Source organism: Centruroides vittatus, unplaced genomic scaffold, assembly GCF_030686945.1.
Source record: "Centruroides vittatus isolate TY-2023 unplaced genomic scaffold, ASM3068694v2 contig_93, whole genome shotgun sequence".
In the NCBI taxonomy this organism is placed as follows: Eukaryota; Metazoa; Arthropoda; class Arachnida; order Scorpiones; family Buthidae; genus Centruroides; species Centruroides vittatus.
Window position 1 is genome coordinate 125,457 of NW_027122616.1, and position 11,070 is coordinate 136,526.

At 32.7% G+C, this 11,070-nt stretch overlaps 1 long non-coding RNA gene across 1 annotated transcript; it reads right to left on the reverse strand.

Annotated features, from left to right (window-relative positions):
• Positions 1 to 5,449: 5,449 nt before the first annotated feature.
• Positions 5,450 to 8,805, reverse strand: LOC136984833 (uncharacterized). Its single transcript, XR_010882246.1, has 2 exons — positions 8,465 to 8,805; positions 5,450 to 5,606 (listed from the first exon to the last, which is right to left on the reverse strand). It is a non-coding gene; the product is annotated as an uncharacterized lncRNA (long non-coding RNA).
• Between the last annotated feature and the right edge of the window lie 2,265 nt (positions 8,806 to 11,070).

Genomic DNA, 11,070 nt, shown 5'->3' on the forward strand with positions numbered 1-11,070 from the left:
AAATTTTTCAAATTACCGCCCAAACTATAACTGTGCCGTAGAGGCTGACAAACTGTATTTCGAGAACATTTGAATCTTCTCATAGAAACGAAGGTTGTGACAAGAGGACATACGATATAGGCTCTTTGTTAGAATTAACTAGGAGCAGAATCAACTGTTATGAATCGAGAACGTTCAAGAATCGAAATGAATTTCCGAGAACAAACAACGAATATATTGTTGTTGTTTGTTAAGTTATGGCACTTGGGCAATCTGCCTAGGGGAAGATGCCTTCCGGGAGGTCTTTTAAAAGCAACTGGCCTCTATTTAGGCGTTACAGATGTGAAGAATACCCGAAAAATTCCACGTGGTCAGCTCGTACGATCGAGGCTAGAACCCACGACGGAACTCCCTGTGTTCAGAGTACGAAGACCGCTTGGCCACTGGTGGGCCACAAACAACGAATGTACTTCGTGAAAACAGTGAGAGTAAAGAAACAAAGTGCTGCCAATTTGTCTCGTGTTGATATTTTTACTTTTTCAATCTTGAAAGCAATACTAAGCGGGCCTTTTAATAAAGCCCACCGTGGGCTTCCCCAGGTTCACAAGGCGCGGCCGCGTGGTGAGAGACGATCGATTACCCTTGAAACATACCTGGCTCATCAGCCTGTCTTCGGTTATAGCTACCCAGAAGGGCCACAGCTAGAGCATTTAGTACAAGGGACAAATTTAAATATTTTTTCTTTGGATAGGTCTTTCATTAGTCTGTTGCAAATTTAAAAATAATAAAGATCACTTATTCATTAATAAAATGCATATTATATTTCCTAATATAATTCTTTCTCCGTAATCGTATAAGATAGTTTTCTGTGAATTTATTAGTTCGTCTGTGTAACAATTTTGGAATTTTGGCGCTCTAGGCAAGTTCCCCATCTGCTCCTGCCTGTTGTAACCAGTTAGTTGCTAATCCGAAAAAAGGCGGTACGTCACTTTGTACGGATTAGAGAAAACGTAGGGACCCGCACTAATTCAATACCCTATAAAATCAACGTTATTTTTAATTTTTATTTTTTTACGACCAACTAACTATTCAATGGAAGCGAATCTGGCAACGTGTAATTTTCCGATAGGCACGAAATTTGAATTGTGATGCCAACTTAGGGGTTTTCCCCTAAATTTAGGGGCGAAACGTAGGGAGGTAAATACGTACTGTACATAATTTCAATTAAGGGAATTAGTTTCGGAGAAAACGTAAAGTCTGTCCTTATTGGTCACTTGGGTTTCAGAACGAGAGGAACGTTCCAAGATCACGTGACTCACGACCATGTGAGGAAGCAACCTTGAAGTTCTTTTCTAGATATTTGAATCAACCTAATATTAAGATTAAGCTACCTAAATTAGAATATATAAATAGAATTAATTAACGTACCAAATGAAATCATCATAAAACTTTTTATATTATCTAATTACTAGTCATTTTATGTAAAAAACTTTATATACAAATTTTTATATAAATAATTCATTTTAAAAAAAGAAATTATGTTTGTGGAGTTGGATCATTTATTCTCTATGTAAAGATTTTTTAGCAAATAGTTAAATTTTGTGTAAAAGAATTAAGAGATATATATGCACAAGTATATTTTATATAAACCACACTTTAAGTATGGGTTGTTAATAATAACACGGAACAACACCTTAATCCGGTAGAGAATGGCCTATGTATGTGACATCTTGCACATATGTCTATCCAATTACATTAAATTTTGTGTTCTATTGAAATTTATGTTTTATTTTAGAACCTAATGATGGCCTTTGAATAAGGTTTAAAATGTTAGTTTGTCATTAAATTTCTGTTCCCTACTAGATGGTTTAGTTTGGCGTTTTTAGTATGTTTTATGCATACAAATTAAAATATATACTTTGGTTCATGGCTATCCACAAAAAGTTTCCAGAGGAGGGCAAAGCCTGGAGACAAATAGAGAATGGAACAAAGCAAATGAATTAATGCATTGGTTAAACATTGAATAAAATAATTAAATTTCAAATATTGGAATAAAAGAGAATGCTTTGAAGATGAATTGAAAGTTTCATGAATAGATAGATATTAAATGAATGAATCTTAAAATTAGCAAAGCTTTATAAAGCAGAATTATGGTAAATAAATTTTAAAACAATATCCAATATTTAATCTCCAATTGTTGGCAAGTAATGTTTGTATTCGGTTGCTATTTTACTGTAGTGCAAAATTTCTGGAAAAATTCCTAGTGTCCAAGTTCTCTCAAATTTTAAAATAGTTGGATCAATATAATAATAAAAATTTTTTGTGATGAAGTTAAAAGCATCAAATTTTAACGAGTTAAGTCGTCGTGTCTTATTAAATTAAAACTTCGCCATTAAACAATTGAAACTATGAGATACTGTATGCTTTAATGAAGTATAACAACTGTTACATAGCTACAAAGCCACATATGAACGTCAAGTTCGGCCCAGCAGTGTTACATAGCTTTTAGTACTTTGAGTTATCTCACTCATCAGTGAACAGTTGTTGATATACTACTCCTTTAAAGCATATCTTATAGTTTAAATTTATATAATTTATTTTCACAACAATTCTGATTAACTTCAGTTAAAAACTTTTAATTATATTTTATTTAATAAGACAATAAATTCAATAAAAACATGTTCTGTAAACTCTGCCGAACATTTAAATATTCTATTGTAAGCTGCTACAGAAGCTAGAGTTTTACATTTGTGTTGTGACTTGTTCCTGTCTTATAATATTTACATAATTACAATACCTAATTTTTAGTGTCGTAGTTTGTGATATAATATGCCACCTTTTGTAACAGTCTATGGTAAAGTTATTTAGAAGTTAGTCATTTTTTTTTTTTTGTAAAATTAATGAAAGTTGTCATTAAAGATCTTTGTATTATTCTAGGATTTTTATTGTTTTTAATCAATAAGAGCAGTTTATAAATTCAAATAATTGAAATGCTAGTCACTTAGTTATTTATTTTTCGTTATTTTTTAACAGGAAAAAATAGAAAGAAGGTAAGTTTTTTACTTTCTGAATTGTTGGAAAATTATTTAAGACCGTTATATAATTTAATCAACAAAAATTGAGAAGGTAAGTGTTGTTTTGCATTATATTTTTTTTAGGGATTTTCACAAATCCTTTAATGCTTTTCTGAAAGAATTTAACTTTGTTAATTATTCTGATAAACGAATAATTTTATATCTTATATTAACATAATTAAAAAAGAATCAACTTAGTTTTAAAATTTTATTTAGCAACAATTAAACATTACAGGAAAATCATCATCATTACAAGTTTAACAAATATACAGAAATATGTTAAATTATATATCTGTAACTAAGATAAAATGATAATGTCTCTCTTTTATTAAATTAAACCGAAATCCTAGTACAAAACCCTCTGTTTATTCTATGTTAAATAATCCTAATCTTAAAAGATTATTTGCAGCTCCTTCCTCATGTCCTTACTTTTGACAGTAGAAATGATATTATAAGCAGAATGATGGACCTGGACACAACTAACATCTCACAGTCTGAGGTTGATAGTAGCGAGTTTGAAGCTGAAGTTTCCATCTTTAAAATGTGAACGTCGAACTTCTAGCGCCGCTATCTTGTAAGTGGCACTCGATGTTTGACGTTCACGTTTTAGAGATGAAAACTTCGGCCGTGACCTCACTAATATATCACTCTGGTCAACTCCTGTTATAACAGTAGACTTTAGCTTAAAGCAGTATTCTAAAGAATCTACCCCAGACTTTGTATACAGACAGCTGTTTGCAGAGATCCATTATAGTAATAGAAATTTAATTCTCATATACATGAATGGATCTAAATCAGGGAACTATGTTGGTTCATCATTTGTCTGCTGTGATCAGAGCAGACCAAATTTCTCTTGAGGCATCTATTTTTATTGCATAGCTGCAAGCTATCTACTTAGCCTTAAAACATATAAGAAAAAAAGGTCATTATTGCTGTGTGGTTTATACTGACTCAGTTAGTGCACTTCAAGTTTTGATCTCATCTAAACCTATTTCACATACTGTTCTTATTAAAATTCATAAACTCATTTGCATCTCTGTGTTGAATTTCTCTCTCAAATTCTGTTGGGTCCCAGGCCATGTAGATATAAGAGGGAATGAAGAAGATGCAGCTGCAAAGTCAGCTAGTCCTTTAATGCATTCAATGCCTGTTGAAGGCACTGTCTTGAAGCCTGTCATTAAGAAATGACTGGCAGAGATACAGCAGAACATATGGAATGAACAAGTCCACAATACTACATGAGATTAAGCCTCTGATAGAAAATTGGACCCCTAATGAGGTTTACGACAAGAGACCGTAGGTTATTCTTACTCGTTTGAGAATCGGACATAATCGGTTGACTCATCAATACCTTTAGAAGGGTGAAGACCAACCAGTAAGCCAGTGTTGCAACTGTACTTTAAGTCTTCATGCATACTGTGCAGTTGCTCTGTATTTAACAGGAGCCATAGACATATTTTAAAAATACAAGTGTTGGGAATTCTGGGCCAGAGGCCAAATCTTGACATGTTACTGGACTTTCTGAAAGTCACTAACATGTATAAACAGATTTGATTATTTATTTATTTTTACTTTTATATACCCTGTTGTTTTGTTTATTTGTACAGTTTTATATGCTTGTTATTGTGTTTTGTTATTAATATTTTATATTATGTATATTCAGTTTTTTATATAATATATATTTATTTATTTACACAATTTTACCATTTGACATGATGCAGCTTGACCTTTATGGCTCTTGTGCTGAAAAAAACACCAACTAACCAACCAACAAAAATACTCAATTATTATTAACACTCAAACTATTAATAATTAATAGTTTGAATATCTGGCAAATTCTGTATATAGCCAGATCTAATCCAGCAATTGTTTTGTTGTGACATAACTATTGAGTCTTATTGATGTTTATATTAGGTGAATATGCCCGTTATACAATTCCATTCATCTCTCTTTTCTTTAATTTGTAATATCAAATTTGAGGTCTCTGTCTTTTTTCTCTACTCCTCTAACTATTTGCATTTGTGTATATATATATATATATACATACATACATACGCAATAAATATAAATATATAATACATACTTACACTTCCTATATCTAACATTCTATTTATATATAAGCTGTAATGTTAGATATTACCTGTTTATTTGTAATTGACAGAAGCTGTTATCTCCAAAAATATTTTTTCCATTAAATTTTCGTCAGCATTATTTTGAAATAATTATTATAATGAATCTACATATTTATGTTTTAGCATTGTTATAAAAAAGCAGAACAAGAAATGTTAAATTTGAAGCAATACAACAGATATGCAGCTCTTTTTAAAACATATATTTTCAGAAGTGAAAAGAATATAATTCTTTCTATAATAGCTAATAGGCACATAACAACAAGATGTTATTGTAGTCAATTTATTATCAATCTTAGCTGATCACAAATTTTAATTGTACTGAAACAAACAACTAACAAGTGTTTAAAAATATTTTGCGACACAAAAAACATATATATGGAAGCCTATTCTCCTGATTTTCAAATTAGTCAATTCAGTATACCTGAAATAAATATTAAAATTAATGGAATTCAAACAAAATATATATAAATGAAATTTTTAAAATGCAAATAGAAAACATTAATCAACAAATAATACTCAAATAATAAATTTACAAATATAAAAAAGCACATTTCCACAAAAAGAATGAAATTCAAATAATGAAAAACATTGTTTGTTTATTAACAAATGACACTTCTCAGTTAATATTTGAATATATGACAAGATTAAAATTAACCATTTTCAGGGTCAAAGTAAGAGTTTTATTAGCAGACAAGATTAATGATTCATTAATTTGATTGATCATAATATTATGCTGATTACGGAAATTAGATTTAAAAATAAGACCTGGTTTAAACCAGCAACCGGCCAGATCTGCGCAGTATTTTTGACAATTTGCCAATAATTATAATTGGCTGCATGCCAAAATTGCTTTCATATGGCTGAAAGCTAGAGGCTGGTCTAAACCAACCTCACATCTAATCTCTGTAATTGGTCTGTTTTTTCCTGTTTGTTTCTTTTTTATTTCAAGGAATAATATATACATTAGATTTTACACTTTGATATTATTTGTTTATTAATGAAGTTACTCAATTATTACATGAATGTCAAAATTTTTAATAATATTTTTTTAATAGAAACAGAAAGTGATAATTTGTTTCGTAAATTTATTAAATAAGGAAATTACAGTACGTAGCAGCATAATTGTTCTGTAAAGAATATAAATGAAATAAAATACATCAATGTGTTGATATTTAAAACTGTTACTCATATTTAATCTTATAATTGCAAAATTTCATTATAAAAGCTGGTATAAAAGTTAATTTTAATTATGCTATTAAATTTATTATTTTAAATTTGTTTGTTTTTAAACTTTACAGTTTTTTTTCAAGCTAAGCACATTATGTTTTGTCAAATTTTTAAAAAGTTCTGTCAGTGTAGCATATCTATAATTAAGAAAGGTTTGTCGTAACATTTTTTTAAGCTTCATTCTTTGTTATTGTAATTTAACAAAAATTTCTATAATTTTGTTGTCTCGTTCCAAGATCTTTTTCTTTCAAAAAATAAAAACTTAATTATAAAAAATATTTAGTTTCATATAAAATATAAATATTAAATCATTGCTGTTGTTGTTATATTTTATATAACAATTCAGACTTGCTTAGAGAATCTCATATACTACAAAATAAAAGTTTTTTTGGTTTTCATATTATAATAGAGATCCAAAACTTGACTCTTGCTAACTTGACATTCTGTAAAACTTGTCGTGCCATTCACAAAGAAAAAATACATGTAACCTAATTTTTACCTTCATAACTTAACACTAGGTTAAATAACTTATCATTTGATAACACTGGTAACACTTTGATAATAGTATTAATTCTGTGTGTCAGCAAAGAATATCAGTACCTGCTAGCAAAATATAACTTAATCAAATATTGAGATTTTTCTTTTATTTCTGAATAACAATGGACAAAAACCAATGTAAAATTTGCAACTGCTTTTTTGAAAGAATGTCATCAAAATTGGGGGTAAATTTTATGACATCCAGTATTAAAATCTCTTTTAGGTATTCATTGGACAGTGATTCTTGATATTTTATTTATATATTTAATTTTTCACTTCCATGTACCTTTATTTCATTCCTAAAGGTACATAGAAGTGAATATAGAAAATATCCCCTGTTCATACTTAAGATGTAAAATTCTCTTCTGGCAGATTTATAAAAATTTAACAAACTTTTTTTTAAATAGACATTTATAAAAATTATTTGCAGCAAGGCTATTAATTTTAGTTGATTTTTCAAAACTTTATTTTCTTTCAACTAGTTCAAATGTTGATGATGAAATATGTCAGTGAAAACAAGCTACAGGGGCTGTATTTGGCCTATGGGCCATAGGTTGGAGACTTCTGGTCTACAAAATATATATTTTCAGAAACTTGCAAGTATAATTTTTTGAAAAATTTTCAAATTCTAATCTCTATGTTGAGTATTGAGTTGTTTATATTATATTGTCTTGTCATTATTTTCAAGATTATTTAAGTCTGGGATGATTTTATCTAATAATTATCAATGTTTTTATGGTACTACTAATAAATGTGATGTTAATGTAATGTTATGTAATACGTGATGATTAAATTTTTACAAATGATGATAAAGTTTTTTTAATGTCTAGCCTGAGCCTTAAAAGATTAAATCATTTTTAAATTAAACATTTGAAGATAGTATCAAGTATTCAATAAAACAATGTTATCTGTTATGTCAAGAAGTACAACTGCTAGAATAAATAATAATGTCTGATAATTATTGATCATTGATCAATTATTCACATTAAAGCATCATTGATTAGATTCAGTTTTATATATAAAATTTTCAAATGTTGATATCTCTGAAGATGTAAAAATGTTTTAAATCAAATCATTCCCAAATAAATCCTTGCTAGTGACAGTTTTAGACATAGGTAACTTTTTCCCAGGTTGTCATATTTGTAAGGATCACAAAACATGTGTGAGATAAGCAGAGGGTCAGGGGGAAAACCTTGCTGACCACTTACAATGCACGGGTTGGTAAAACCCGACCTCGTTGTCGTTGGATGGCTAGGAGGGCAAAAAGTGAGTGGGGAGGTGCGTCAGTAAGTCGACAGGCGTCCTTACTTTGACAGGAGACAGGTTTGACAAATAACAATAAAGGTTTATTAACTAACAAAAGCAAACATACAATAAAATACACATAAAATAAAGGTATACAGATAATTACTGCTACAATGCGGATAAAATATCCCTATCGCTAATCGCGATCTAACCAATAAATTAGTCACGTGCCTAAACTCGAGTGGGAGAGAGTTTACAAAGTTGATATACCTTGATAGGTGGTCCGATGACTGTATGCGACGACCTCCTGGACTATGGAAGCTGGAATCAGTCTTATGTCCGGGACTGGAGACACTGGATTCAGGCCTTCCTGGATGATCGCCCTCTTTCCAGAGTCGATCAGGTTTTTATACAATCGTTGTTGGCATTGAGCCAGTCTATTATTCACTGTTCGATGACTAATTGGCTGACTTGTGATGACTGTGACTTCTGTTTTCTCTTTTTGATCTGATTGCGATGCCTTGGATTTATGTTTTCTCTTTCTGATCGGATGTGTAATCAACATCCGATTGATTTCCTATCGAACTTGCGGGTCATGAACCCCCTTTTTACTTTCAAATTTATGCCCTCAAAGCCTGCGGGCTCACATCACTCTCGGTTTTCTTTAAAATTATACATCCTTTTGGACAGTATAATTTTAACATTTGGCTTTACACTCTCTCCAGACCGACAGAGGTATCCTATTCTTACAACTAAAATACAAAAAAATTCCCAATGACATTATGAAAATTTGGATGGACATCATTTCGCGTGACGATCTCAACAACTCAACGCGTAACATCTAAATCTGTAATTTTTCCGATAGCACGTCTCAGAGTGTCCTGGAAACGTTCATTGATCTACTGTTACAGTTCTTAGCGACGGAGGTGTCTGTTGTGGGTTGATGGTTGCTATGTCAATCCCTCGGATGTCCTACGTCAATCACTTGGACGTTGACCTTGTTCTAACGTCGGTGGTAACTCGCTACGGCTGGTTTCTGCTGAATTGCCCAGAATTGGATACTGGACTTGCAGTGTTGACTTGCCTTGTGTAGATTCACTTCCACATGAGTTTCCAGTCACAGAATAATCACACAATAATAAAGAACTAAGTTACAAAATTGGTTATAATGACTCTCTCTTACAAATGAAAAGTTGATAATATCCTGAAGCTAAGCCTATGCTAGAGCATGCGCTTTCCTAATTTCGTTGCCTAAATTTTGGATTTGTGGCAAGTCCCGAAGGAATGGTGCTTAACTTGCGGCATTGGTGTCGCGGGATGGATCGGAAGTGGGATATAACTTTGTCGTCGTTGTGCGTTCCTTTCGGTTATTTTTGCTGTTCGTGCTGTGTTGTCTTCCACAGACTGGCTTCATCTGCTGAGGAGACCAAAGTAAATCATTAAAAGTCGAAGCACTTGCATAAATTTTTCTAAACTTGGTCGAAATTCTCTCTCTGGAGAAGTTTCTGGTTCCGATCTGGTATTGTTGCTCTGTAGATCTTCCGACTCAACTTCTCTGGTCTTGACGTTGATTTGTCTGGTTTCGGATTTAGTTATCTTTCCTCGGTCATGCTTTCTATTCACCGGAGGAGGTGTTGCACATATTATTCGGATCCGTTTTGGCTCCTTGACTTTCGCTTCTGTAACTTGAGCGGGATCTAATTGTTGCTGACCGCTTCAAGGTGCTGATTGCATAAAGCGGAGTACCGATGTTTCGTTTGCTCGGTTGGTCAAATTTGTTCTCCCTCTTGTCTTCTTGGAGTTTTTCCACGAACAAAAGTGGACTACCTTTCCGTTGGGCAAAAGAATTCGTTCGTTGTCCCTGTCGAGCATCAAATTTTCCTGCTGGAGGAGGTCCTTTCCGATTACCCCCTCACATGGTAATGCTATTTCGGGTTTTACAATCTTACATGGTATGGAGAACTTGTGTCCCCTTAATTTGAAAGTAGGTACTACCAGACCAATGGTTTGGATTACCTTTCCGTTCAACCCTTTTGTCTTCCCTTTTGATCCGAAGTGGACTGGAACTTTAGTCATAAGTCTATTGGCTACTTCCTTAGACAACAGCGTCTCATTTACGTTAGGATTAACGATAAAATTGACTGATACATTATTGACATACCCTAAAATGAAGGGCTTCCGCTTCGCTTGGGTTTTTGCGGTTCGAATGATGCCTCTCCACCTGTCCTCATCATCTGAGGAGGAGTCTGCTTGGCGAATCTGTTGGATCCGCTTATTGGATTGGAATTTCCGACGTCTTTTCTCCTGCTGGTTTCGATCTTCTTTCCATTGTGGGGTCGAATTTCTCTGCAGATTTGTTACTTTACTTCGAAGAATGTCAATCTCCTCCGCTAACTTCTCTAGATAGTCCTCCGAAGGATCGTTTCTTCGGTCTTTGGAGGATTTCCATGATTCTGGCTCCCCTCCAATAGTTCGAATACTCCTGCGAGGATGTGTCGTTAGACTTTCAATTGTTTCTTCGCTTATGGCGGCTTTCAAGGCCTCGTCGAATGTTTTTGCTTCTCTGCTTATCACCCATTTCCGGATCCTGACATCTATCCCATTTAGAAACTGCGCTTTTAATCGCTCATCTAACTCCTTCGCCTGTATGCGCTGGATAATAGCAGTTTCAGCGGCATCTACACCGTCTTGCTTTATTTCTATTTCAGCTGCGAGGGCTTGTAATCGAACTGCATAGGTTTGAACGTCCTCATCTGGACGCTGAAGACAAGCGTAAAATTTGCTCAGACGGACCGGAAAAGGTTCTTTGTCAAAGCGTTCAATTAGGATTTTCTTAAATTCATCATAGTTTTCCACTGCCTTAATATGCCGATCCT